Genomic DNA, 12,964 nt, shown 5'->3' on the forward strand with positions numbered 1-12,964 from the left:
GAGAAAAATGAAGTGACATTTTGTTTCTGGCTTTAAAAAAGAAATGTAGGGTTTTTTCTTTTGAAAAACAAAAGCTTTTTTTTTATTACAATTTTTTTTTAAACTTTCCAACAACAGATAGACTGCTTTTGGAGAGGAATGATTTTGGTAGGCAGTTATTCACTATATTCAATGGAATTGAAATTCTGTTCTCTCTCAGTTGGCTGTGTGTTTAGGTGTTGCCTTCCCAAAGCAAAAGGGACTTTACGGAAGAAGATGCTTTGGGATCACTTGGGCTGGGATGTAACACATGGTGTCTATATTTGGCACAACAATGCTAGGCAACAGAAGACATCTTTCCAGTCTGCTATTATTACTTCAACCTACTCCCTACATCAGAAACAGGCTGATTAAACCCTTTTTTGTTAAAGCTCCAAACCATGGTGATTTAACAGAGAGAAACAGAAGAAACAGTAGTTAAAGAGAATTTAAATAGCTGATGTTTTCCATTTGGATGGTATGTATTTTCAAACCTATAGCTGCCTCAACTGTGTTGTGCTGTGTTCATTATATTTGGTGTATCATACTTGGTGGTCCCTTGGTTGTTTTTGCTGGACTACTTGTTTACCTCTCCTTCCTTTAGCTGAAAAGTGAAACTCTAAATATATGGGAAGCTGACATCACATGTTCTTCTTTTTATATCTGTGTCCCTATGTATTTACATAATTGCTGGAAGTAATTAGCAGGAAGAATTGCCTAAAGAAGAAGATATTTGTGCAGAGAATGTGTAAACTCTTGTGGCATATTTCGTGGGGAGAGATCTCTGCTGTATAAAACATCTAGTTAAAGCTCTTGGAGACACTGGGATGGGTGCTTCTCAGCACCCAGATGTTTGTACTGTGTTTTTTCTGTTGATGGCTTAGATGAAATGATGAATTACTTCTTACCAGGGGCAGGTCCTGATGATGCCTCAACGAGGAGAGCAGATGATAAGGTGCTTACCGCTCTTTACATGGGCAATTTAGTAAACTCCTGCAGCTTTCAGAAGTTATTGCACTACATTCAATGAGTCGACAAATGTCACCTGGCTGAGAATAGGGTCTCATGCTTATAGATGTTCTTTGAGATTTATAGACAAAAAAACACTGCAAAAGAATTAGTTATTTGTAGAAGATGAGGACAGTTTAGAATAATCGACTTTCTGGTGGGAGGGATTTTTGAATCTCTGCATTTCGTACAGATTTATATAATGCCATGTTTCTCTTTAGAGCCGCTTGGAAAATAATATAATTTCAAGACAACAAAGTAACATTTCAAGAGGGACTCATGTTGGATAAACCCAACTCAACACATGCAAAGTAATATGCTACCTGAAATGTTCTTTTACCCCATTTTCTGTTGACACCAGAACGAATTCTTACTCTTTTTAATGCTATGTGTTCCAAAAGTCCTTCTTGAGGAATCTCATTATTTGTTCCATAATGGCAAAACAGCTGTGACAATAAAGAAAATCAGTCGTGGAAAGGTTAACGGTATTTCATTCTCCTGTATTTGCACTGAGTGTAGTCAATCACCATTTTGAAGGTAGGTAAGGAAGTTTACCACAGAAGGAAGCCTATCTTATTGGTTAGTTCTACTGCTTCACATCCTATTATAAATTTATTTTGTATGCTTTTATGTCAAACTCCTCCACTGAAACACAGACTAGGGATGAGAAAATGGAGAAAATCCAATTGTTTCAAGTCCTGCTTTGATTGTTTGATGCCACTAGCTGATGCCACATGTCATTCTGAGTTGACCCAGTGAAGAGCTGCAGCTTTCAGAAGCAGATGCTGGTCATGATGTGTGCCATCAGAAGCAGAGGCCTGCACCTGTGGTGCTGATTGACAGGAAGACTGATCTCCGCATTTCTATCTGCCCTATCTCTACACAGTTGAGGTTTATAAACATTGTTCACAAGGTATTTTGTGTACACAGTGCTCATTTATGTAAGATAAAAGCCTAGACAGAGGAAGAGAGATACAAAAAGACAAATATTTAGTCCTTCTTCAGGTACTTCTTTCCTTGAGACAAACGTGTGACTTTGTTTTTACAGCTAATCTTCTATAAAATCCCTTTACTATACATTTAACTCATTTTTTACACCCACTACCCAATGCCCAGAGGCAGATCCTTCTCCAACTCACTCCAAAAAGCCATTATCCCTTGATGTTTCTGAAAGCATAAGGACAGCCCCCATCTGGAGTAAAGTCTTGTGGTTTGAGGGGTGAGCTGGGATTTACTTCACATCTGCAATGACCTCCTCCAGTGAGCCCCCTTTTCTTGCTAGAAATGATAGAGGGAATATCCACTTCCTGCTGAATTACCCCTGCAAGACTAGCGCAGAGGACGTGGCTCTTATCTTGCAGCTTTCTGTTATTTGCGCAATTGTTAGAAACACTTAATTCCTTTCTGGAAGTGAGTGAGTTGCCAGCAGAGCTAAGCCTTGTGGGGTTAGATTGATGAGGGGAAACCTATTTTTCTGACTGCCCTTCTGTTTTTCTGCCTGCTAGCAAACAACAGTCAATACAAGTAGCTGCAGGAATCAAGGTGATCTTTTATCTCCCCAGAGGAAAGTTGAAAGCTCCAGCTGAGTAAAATGATGAGGAAATGGAAACAGAATTGCTGGGTGGGACAAATCCAGGTAAGGGTTTCACATTTCCAAAACATTTTACTTTTTGATAAGTAAAATGGGAGTTGAAAATTCAGATTGAATTGCCTATGACATCTATTTAAAAAAGGTTTTTTTAGGAATAAAGAGGTACCTTTCAGGATTAAATACAAACTATAGTTTAAGAAAATGCTTTGGAAAAGCCTGTTTTAAAATGCAAAGAACAGTGTGACTCCAGCTCCAATTTAAAAAGTCTTTTGCGTTGCAGGAGATTTGGCCATTAATGCCACACTGACTTGTAAACTACATACTTGCAGACCTATCCTCTCATATTTGTTCCTTGGTCTTGGCAACTGAATTCACAACATGCACCTGTTAGCAGTCTTCTACACCTTGCTAATAGGAGTTAACGCAATTTTCTTAAGCTAGAAAATGATGTGTTTTATTTAGGAAAAGCCTATGGATCAAATGTTTCAGCCTAAAATGTCATGGCTTACATCTGAATTCAAGTTAAGCTAAGTTCTGGGTATTGATGGTTTAACATCTATTTTCCTCTTTTGCTTTGACTCCACAGGAACATACTAACACACAGGTGTGTGAAGGCTGAAACTGCATGTTAGTAGGTCTAAAGCTGGGGGAGAGAACTAAAGTAAGCCTGCAGAATCCTTTCAGAGATGGCTGTAACCATAGCTTTGGCTGGGGTGCTACGCATAAACATTCTGCTCTGGTGATAGCTAATGTTAGAAACACCAAAAGCAGGTCTGTGGCATGGAGAGAGCAGGACTGGGGTGGTCTTAGTGCCTGTTTGTTGATTTAGGCTTGGGCCTGAGAAGAAGCAGGTGAGAAGCATTTGGGAAAAGCCCAAGGATTTATGCCTAAAGACTGTGCTTTTAGTCTGCAATTTTCTGTGCGGTAGCTGTTCGGTGACTTGGGGCACACAGGTTAAGACTGCAACAGGCCAGATACTGGTGTAAACAGACTCAGACTGAGCAGAGGAGAACCTGGCTACATGTTTGACAGTGGAGGCTGGCCTGCTTGTGTCTGAGCTTGTTGGATGGGCAGTGAGCACCTGTGTAGGCAGCAGATCAGTGTTAATGGAAACTGCCTGGGTGGAAATTGGCAGTAAAGCAGAGCAGAATGCTGGGACATGATCCTTACTGCAGATTAATTTTTATGGCCAAGGATATAGCTAAGACTCTGGAAAAGTAGGATAAAATGCCTGATGCTTCGTATTTAGGATGTTTTCTCCTTTGTCTGGAGCCTGGCTCAGAGCCTGGCTGCTGTGCAGCTTTGGGGCAGCGACCTTACTGAAGCACAAGAAGTAGGAGGATGCGGAGTTGACTTTAAATATAGGTCTGAACTACCACCTTTCCTCAAGGAAGTCATATTCCCATGTCCCAGCCCCACTTCTAGAGCAGGAGAAATTAAATCATTTGTCTGACAAAACCACAGAACCAAAGTCAAAGTCACAGGTCACAGCAAATCAAGGATGTAAGGGCAGTTGGGATCAGGCGACATGCGCTGTTCCTAACTTTCCTCTTGCTGATTAGACAGTAAGAGACCTATGGTCCTCCTTTCATGTCCTGTCAGTCTTGGCTTCTCCAGCAGCACTGAAAACACATGTATGTTAGTAGTGACAGAGACAGCATAATATGAGGGAGAAACTGCTCACTGGATTCAAAAGGTAAGCTTTTCCCTACCAGGTTGCGATGGACAAGACAGTGATGATCTTCATCCCTGTGCTTTTCCTTCCTCTTAAAGCCTTTGCTATTCAGCACTGAGTTGTGTAGCTACAGACACTATTGGGGTTGAAAGCATCAAGTATTAGCAGAGGTGGTACTTAAATAAACTCTCTTCCTCATATGTGCTCTGTCTGCCCAAGGTCTGCTTGGTGGTGAACTGGAAACAGCAGAAGACTTCATGAATCTACTGCTGCTCTTTGCAGAGCAGCAAAAGTGGAAGCAGAGAAAGACTTCCACCTACTAGACAGCATTACTGTGGTGTGCATGGGACGTCAGTACAGGCAGAGCATTCTGACTTTAACCAGTTTTCTAGGAATGTCAATGGACTCTGGGAAGTGCTATGCTCCTTGCCATATGTAGAAGGAAGCTTTGCACAGTTCTGGATATGTTCTGAAGCTTAATTCTACGCCGTGTTCTCATTGAGCTGGCCTTACTCAAAGCTTTTGCTAGCTTTGCAAATCCTCAGGTGTGGCATCATGTTTAATGTATCAAGGTTGTTATCTTCTGGCTCCTCACATTGCTGAAAACCTGGGCTGCTTTTATGTTTGCAGGCTTCAAGCTGTGGGAAAGATTAGGCAGGCTCTCAAGAGGCCTGAAGAAAGGCTTTTTTTTCTGACACCCAACAGTGACACTATCACAGGAAACCAAGCAGACACTGTACCTAATGCTTTGCAGTCTCAGATTTTCTCCTATTCTGTGACTGGATGTTGCTGCCCACATCCTTAGCTCTCACTTGATGCAGAAACTTGGAATGCAAGTGAGAAACCAGAGTGCTGCTTGTGTGTGGGGTCTGGCTGTGTGAAGCACAGGGATCATAAGATCGTAAGAGGCTAGGTTCTTCAGACGTGACAGAAGACGCATGACTTTAGATGTATCACAGACAGTAACTTATATTTGTTCTTTTTTCCAGGGAGGAAGGGCATCTATCCAAGAAGAAGGGAGGACTACAGGTGAGAATCAATCCAAGCAAAATCACATCTATGGCCAACAGAATCACCAAAATGTTATCCTTGCTTTTTTTTTTTCCCAGATGTGAAAATGTATTCAGTGAGACTACTAAACATGTGATCCATGTAATACAGAGATTCATTCAGGACGGATGACTCATTTAATGACCTGCTAGGGAAAGCTTCAGTCTTCCCAAAGCTCACAGCAGCTCCAATTTGGCACACAGGGAAAAAAAATTCTCACTGGGAGCTGAGTAGCATGGATAGCACTGCCAACATATTACAGCCGTACCAGATGTTTCACAGCTTTGCAAAATTGACTAGCATTGCCTACCATGTGCTCCAGAAAACTGCTTGCTACGTCAGAAAAGCATAAAATTTTTATTGGACAGCAATGAAAGCAAATGTGCAGTGTTTGTGTGATGACCAGCCAAATCTGTAAGAAAGTTTCAACTTATGTATTTTTTACTTCCCTCCAAGAGAGAAAATGTAAATATGACATGCTGCTAGTAATAGGTGATGAGTCAAGGGAGTAGATGAAACAGAGAGCAGGGAATGAGGGAAGAAGTCTATCTTTTCTTTCTTGTCAATGTCTTATTCACAATGTCAGTCTTGACTTCTGCTGAAGTTTGGTTCTTCTCCTCCATCTCAACCTAAGAGAGGATCAAAGCTAGAGAATACAGCTGAGGCATATTCAGCAACAAATACAAACACAAGGGTTTAGAATCTAGATTAAATGTTGGGAGATGGTAGAGCATCCCAGGCTACTTTTGCTTGATGTGGCAGGCAGCAGAGTAGAGCATAATGGGCAGATGGGACCTTATATATGTCCTTGCTCTGTTCCTAGGGTAGTGCAGCTGAGGACTGCATATTTTTGCAGGCTGCAAATGCCTCTATATGCCTGAAACTGAGGTCCATGGCATTTTTTCCTTCTGGAACTCTGGCTAGTGCTCTATTTAGATTACAGCTGGTCTCCAGCCCAGCTGAAGCAGCAATTCAAAAAGTAACACACAAACTGCTGGTGAATAAGAATCTGAAGTTTCCTTAAGATGTATTCTGTTTACTGCTAATTAGTTTACTCATGTAAATGGACAAGTTCAACGAGGACATTTCAGAGGTGATGTGTGTGTGAAAATGCCATTTTCTCCTAAGAAATGTACTAGATTTCAAGAAAGAATTTTTGAAGGGGTGCTTGCAAATCCTGATTGGAGTTTTCCCTCAAAACAAGAAGAATTGAGTAACCTCTAAGAAACCTTACTGTCTGTAATTACAAAATCCAGCTGCCTTGACTGGGCTTGGGAAGGACACCAAAGTCACATCCTCTGTTCGGTTGGTATATCTGTGCGAGCAGGTAACTGTAGTAGAGAGGTCAGGAAAACAGACTCAGGTTTCCAATTCAATCGCTCCAAGAACTTCGAGTACTGTGTTCCCAAAATGTGTTCAATAGGCACTTGCAGGGTAATGAAGAAGTAAGTTTGAAAGTGTTGATTCCTGAGTCAGCAACTACAGCTTCTTCTGAGACCTTGACATGAGTAGACAGCTTTGGAGTTTATTGCTGGGTCACCACAATGAGAGAAGAGAGGCAGGGTGAAGACCCACCTGTTCCTTAGTGTTCCCATAGCCTAGCCAGCCTGCTTTGCAAGGTCAAACTTTGAATGTAGCAAAAAATCAATACAGTCTAAAGCTCCAGACTTAATATTGATTGTGTCTTTGAAATTCTCCTGTTGACTGGTCTGCTATTTTTGTTCATAACTGAGGTTGAAGTCACTCTCCTTGGTACCTGTGGACCTTGTCAGTTCATTCCCAGGTCCCCCAACCACTTTACTTCTGCTCACTTTACAATTACTTTTAAAAGGAGTTCTTTAACATTCTCCTGGAAATAAGAGAAATCCTTTCTGTGCCCCATATCTGTGAGGGGCAAACAATGCAGTCCTATGAGTGGTTGTCTCAATTACAGAATTTGGTTTTGTTAAGATATTGGAGAAAATGATTATGAATTCTTGTAAGTAACATATACTTTTTACAAGGAGAACCTCGAGCTTATAAACACTGTAATACACCTGCCTGCATTTTCATCTGGTTGGATTTAAAACTTTTTTTTTAAATTTAAAACTTTTTATTATTTACACCTTGCTTTTTGTAGGACTGTAGTCAAGGAGTTGAAAACTTCTACTGTAGATAGGTTCTGCATTTCTTCTTCCATTTGTATTGTGAATGCAAGAAAAACAAATGTTAATTGACAATTAATATAAATTGAACAATAACTGAGTAACTAATATCTCCAGAAATCCTTTTTTTTTTTCTCCTTCTGGGTAATATGTGTAAGATTTAAAGCAGTACAGAATTTAGACTGTCAGCTTGAACGTTCTGGGATTTCATTGTCCATGACGATCTCTGTTAAAGAAACTCTGACTTTGAAAATAAAGCCTGGTTTTCACTGTATTTATAGTGTTATCTGTGTTTAAAGCACGCAACAAGCTAAAGTGGGTAAGTTGTTCAAATCTGTGGAAAAATTTTCTTGTGTAAAACTGTACCTGGTCTACAACAGACTGCAGGGGAGGACAGTTTGTGCTCTTCTTATGCAAAGAAGTTACACAGCTTTTGGAAAAATGTATTTTAAAGATCAGGCTTCCGCCTTTAAAAAAAAAATTCTTCTGGTACGTCTTCTTCTTTGGATTCAGCAAGCCAATGAGAATAGGAAATAAAGCATAATGATTAACCCTCTGGAGAAGACCACCCAATTTCATACTGGAGATTTTACTCTTCAGCATGTTGCATGGATATTACTTACACATAAAGTGAAAATTTCTCTTGCCATTAAAGACGGAGAAATGGAAAATATGAAGTGCAAGGGTGAGATCTCCTGTTTGTGTGTTCTTCGAGTCTGATCATGTCTGGTGAATATATGACTGTCTGTCTCCTTGGTCTCAAAGACTTCAGGATCGCCAACAGTTGTTCACAATTTGGACAAAATTTTGTACTTAAGAGCTAATATGCTGACCTCTGTAGCTGTCAGCTGTAGTCTTCACATGTGTGAATTAGTCCAGAATTCTAACCATTGCTCTCTGTAATACACACCTGAAGTCTTCCATCAGGAGAACAAATTTTATCCCCTTAGCCTTTCTTCATGTTTCAACACTAGTGCTGCAAGAATTATTTCATTATAAAAACTCAAAGATGGTCTTACTTCACTAAGGTCAATGCAAAATTATTTATTCTCACTGGTCCTTAGGAGTATTCGTGAGTGCTCTAGAGTGCCAGACATTCAGCATGCAATGCTCAAGGTCCCCAGCACACTTTCTTTTTTCTTTTTTTTCATCTCCGTGCCTTCCAGTGGCTCATGAAACATAAACTGTCTGGTTTCTTAGGAAAGTACTGTCTGTTGGGTAAGGAAAAGTTCCCAACAGCTATCAGCCTTCGCTATCAAGAGATTTGCATGCTAACACATGTCCAGAAGAACACATTTCATCAGGCCTCATCATAGCTCTGTTTTCCAGTCTTGCCAGCACTGCTACTGATTATCATGCCTCTCTACTTTTGTGTGTCTGAGGCCAATGAAGTAGAACTGTTCATACTGTTCATACCACGTCACCACTTCCCAGAGCACAACAGAATCAGTTTTGTGCTCTTTTCCTAAACACCAGAAAACAAACCTTTGTACACTCTCTATTACTGGAGATTTGACTCAGAAATCTCAGTGGGATATCCACAACTAATTTCTGGGTTTTTACCCTGAAGGTAGAGTAGAAGCATGTGCAGATTGGCATCCTAGATTCTTTCCTCAACTGTGGCCACTGTGATGTGCCAGATAGGATTTTCTGACTTGCTCTGTTTGCTGTGAGGAACAAGGACAGAGGCAATGTTGTGGCTGGCCCTAGTAGTGCATCACTCAGTAGGGAAGGGAAGGCAGGGGTTGTCTTCCTGGTTAAAGTTTTGTTCTTGGCTGCTGCAGGCTTGTGCCACATGCCCTCCTGCACAGGCATTTGCCTGAGCTGTGACCTTATGGTCGATAGACTCCTATTTGGGCAGGGAGAGAACAGCTGAGCGTCATTTAGCAACTGAAGCCCTCACCCAGTTGGATGCTGACTGAAAGCTGACCAGCCATGTGTCCTCTCTGCACTGCAGATCCTTCCAGGAAAGTGTGAGACTGCTGTGAAAGCACACTACCAGGACTTTGTGTAGCGCATGCCTCTGAATGCCAGCCTATCCTATGTGGTGAGTGAGATCTGATCCTTGCCTTGTAAGAAAAGAGAAGTTTATGAGCCAAACCTTTGGGCTAGTGGAGTGGTCAGAGGCATAGATCTGGCTTGATAAACACATTTGTAGGCAAGCTGTTCCTTTCAACTCTTCTTGGCTATCCTCACTCGATGTAGAAACCAGTTCCCTTCTGAATGTCTCAGGCCAAGCTCACAAACCACTCAAGGACGTGTAGCTGTCCACATGCAGCCTTTAGACATAAACCATTACTGAGACTAGCAAGAGTCATCTGTGTGTGTTAAAATTTGTGTTTGTTAAAATATTTTCACTAAGGGAATTTTTTTCTGGGAACTATTTAACCAAGATTTCTTCAATGACATTAATATGCTTTAATAGAGTTAATCATGCACTGAATGGTCATTGGTATCCTTGACATTGCACCAAAAGTAAAGCAATATGAAAAAAATTGAAATAATATCTTTGACAGTTCCTCCTTGGTGCAAATAAAAATAATATATTTTGTATTGAACAGCAATTTTCATCTAGAATATCTCTTGTTATTTGTAGAATAATCAGTCTGTACTTGATTTAATAGAATTATAGCTGTGGTGAGAAGAATGGTACATGAAGTTCAAAATGGACCATCTTTGTGTCATCAAAATTACACCTGAGTCATGAATCTAGAAAGTAATTTGACAGGAAAATAACACATTTAATAGCAACAGAAAAAGCCTACTTCTTTCAGCACTTAGCAAAAGTAGTGGTGATGAAAAAGACATATATATTGGTACATAATTCCTTGACAAAACCAAGGCTTTAGTTGATGTCAGTGCTGAACAACAAAGTGAAAAGCTTTTCTCAAACTTTGCATTTGTGACAGCCTCAGTGACCGAGAGTCAACAACTTCCATCAACCTCTACTGACACAACCTCGACCAATAAAATTCGGTGTCCCCTATGGCTCTTTTGCTGTGTAATTACACAGAGCGTAACCTGCCACTCCTCTCTTTGCAGTGACATTCATTTTCAGGTGGTCTGTAGCCCAACTTTGAATAGCACTATGCATGGATTTACATGTGCTGCTGAACTCTATCTTTCCCACAACAATCCAGAGCTCATCAGAGGATGGTTACTAGACTCCTCACATAAGCCATCACCAGAGGAATTACAGGACACCGTTTTGTGGTTCCTTTGCTAGAAAGGCTGAAAAAGGGCCCAGTCCTTGCTGCAAGAAACAGACCAGAGGGTCCAGGCGTTCACAGGTGGGAGAAGAGGGCTTTGTCCACAGGCAAAGAACCATTGTCTCTGCTCCTGCCCCTGTGTGGGGCCTGCTGTCAGTGTCACCTGGCAGGCAGGCCCTCACCCTGCTGCCTGTGAGTGACACTCAATGTGCCTGTGCTCTGTAAAACACAACAGTGAGGTGCTGACATGCAGAGATTGATGAGCTATGGAAAAAGGAAAGATGGATATACAAAGGTACTAGGTCTGAGGCTGGAGAAGAGTATTAGGCTCGAAAAAGGGCTCTGCTCACTGCAGAGTAATAGTGAGCTGATTTCAAATGTGGGTTGTACGTGCAAACACACACAGCTATAATGCTGGGAAGGAGATGGTGTATTACTACTGTTATCCATTTGTCATGTCCATATCACTGAGTTCTCCAGAGAATTTGCAGACTTAAAGGACGTGATAACATCAATCAGAGGAGGCATCAGCACAATCTACAGTTTTGTCCTGGTCCAGATATATGTCTGCCAGAATCAGTTCCTGAGAAAGCATAGTCTTGATGTCACAAATGTGATAGGGCCATTAACAGAGGAGATGACACTGATTTTTGCTAGAAGCATAGTTAAACAGAACCTTTGACTCTCATTGTGTGGGAGGAGGCTTGCTGGTATCCCTTACAATCATCTGTGGTATCACGGATGACCCAGCTAAAATATCTGTTCAGGGTCATTGTAGCACCTGAATGTCTCTAGCTTTTGGGATATTCACAGAAGGGGTAAACTCTGCTGCAGAGGACACATTGGATCTACAAACCCATTACCAGCCTCCTCCTCCTCCTTCTGAGCTGGGAGAGAACTGTCTTCATTTTAGAACTGGGAAAAAATCTTCTCTTTCCTCCCTGCTCTCATTTCAGTCTGCTGGCACTTTGAAATCCATGTATGCAAACCACTTGCATACCCTCATCCTTTCGCATCAGCATGCAGTCCATTTGTCCGTGTTCTTTTAACATCTATTCTTCACTGAGGTCCGTCTGGGGTGTGGCTAAGACCAATGCTTAGTCAGACAGATTTTGTAAACAATGAGATGAAATGAAACAAGCTCCATGTTTAAAACATTTTTCCTTCCCTGTTGTGAAGTTCCTCCTTTGTCCTTTGATTGTTTGATAGTCTTTTCATTGAGAGGAAAAGAGAGATACATTTCAATGGAGACAGACATGCAGGCAAACAATAGCATTCTTATCAAAAATCAGAGGTTTCCTGATAGTGAAGTGTTTGGTACTCAGAAGTAATATCCTGAATTATATAAAATACATATGCAGCAATCATCCACTATGCACAAGTCAATGTGGAACAGGCATTTAAGAATATTGTTTGCGCCAATCTTGTCCAAGTGTACTAAGATAATCTTGTTCAGAAATGCTAACAGGAGCCATCGCAGTCTTCCACTCCCCTCTCTCTGTTTTTCATGAAAACCTGGATCTTGGTGGGCATGCTTGGTGTTGGATTTGCCATACAGGATGTGTCATGGTCCCACACATGACGTAACCACTCCGAAGTACTGCCTGAAAGTCCTGTTGCTGCCTCCGTTTTTTTATCATCTCCAGGACTCTGTGCTGTTGCTGTTGAGGCTAGTCAGGATGCCCAAAAATAGTTGCCCAAATATAACACAGCTTCTGTGCTTTCTGTATTTCTGAATGATGAACAAAAACGTGCACCAGCAGAAGCAGCAGTCTACTGAAATTTTCATGTTTTCCCTGATAACCTGTCCTCCACAGCCGTGGTACATTGGGGAGAACATTTTCCTAATACAACATAAATATTTCAGCCCATGTGCAGAGACAGGAGGGAGTTTTCACAGGAGATAATATATCTTTTGACTGTGGATGCATACAGAAATTGTACATGTTGGATGAAATTTCATGATGGTAATTTCTAAATATCTGACTGTAGAAAGCAGCTGTCAGCACTTAAGTGATTTTGAAATTAGTCAGACTTAAGAGGACAATGCAATCTGGCTTGCTCAAGTACAGCCTTCTAAGAATGAGAGAAAATACCTGGGCAAGAAGAGGAACATTTTTGAGATATTTTCTACTAAATAAAGCATTTATTGTTTTCTTTGGTAAGACAGCAAAGAAATGCTCATCAGCCTAAGAAAACAATCAGGAAGTAGAGGAGGTAGACACTTCACTGTGAAGAGGATTATTTGGGTCATCTAGCCTGTTGATGT

General features: G+C 41.0%; 1 long non-coding RNA gene across 1 annotated transcript; it reads left to right on the forward strand.

The window, feature by feature from the left end:
• Positions 1 to 285: 285 nt before the first annotated feature.
• Positions 286 to 8,159, forward strand: LOC116438477. Its single transcript, XR_004237767.1, has 4 exons — positions 286 to 496; positions 2,532 to 2,662; positions 5,282 to 5,321; positions 5,402 to 8,159. It is a non-coding gene; the product is annotated as an uncharacterized LOC116438477 (long non-coding RNA).
• Positions 8,160 to 12,964: the final 4,805 nt, after the last annotated feature.

The sequence above is a fragment of the Corvus moneduloides genome, chromosome Z (genome assembly GCF_009650955.1).
Source record: "Corvus moneduloides isolate bCorMon1 chromosome Z, bCorMon1.pri, whole genome shotgun sequence".
Classification (NCBI taxonomy): domain Eukaryota; kingdom Metazoa; phylum Chordata; class Aves; order Passeriformes; family Corvidae; genus Corvus; species Corvus moneduloides.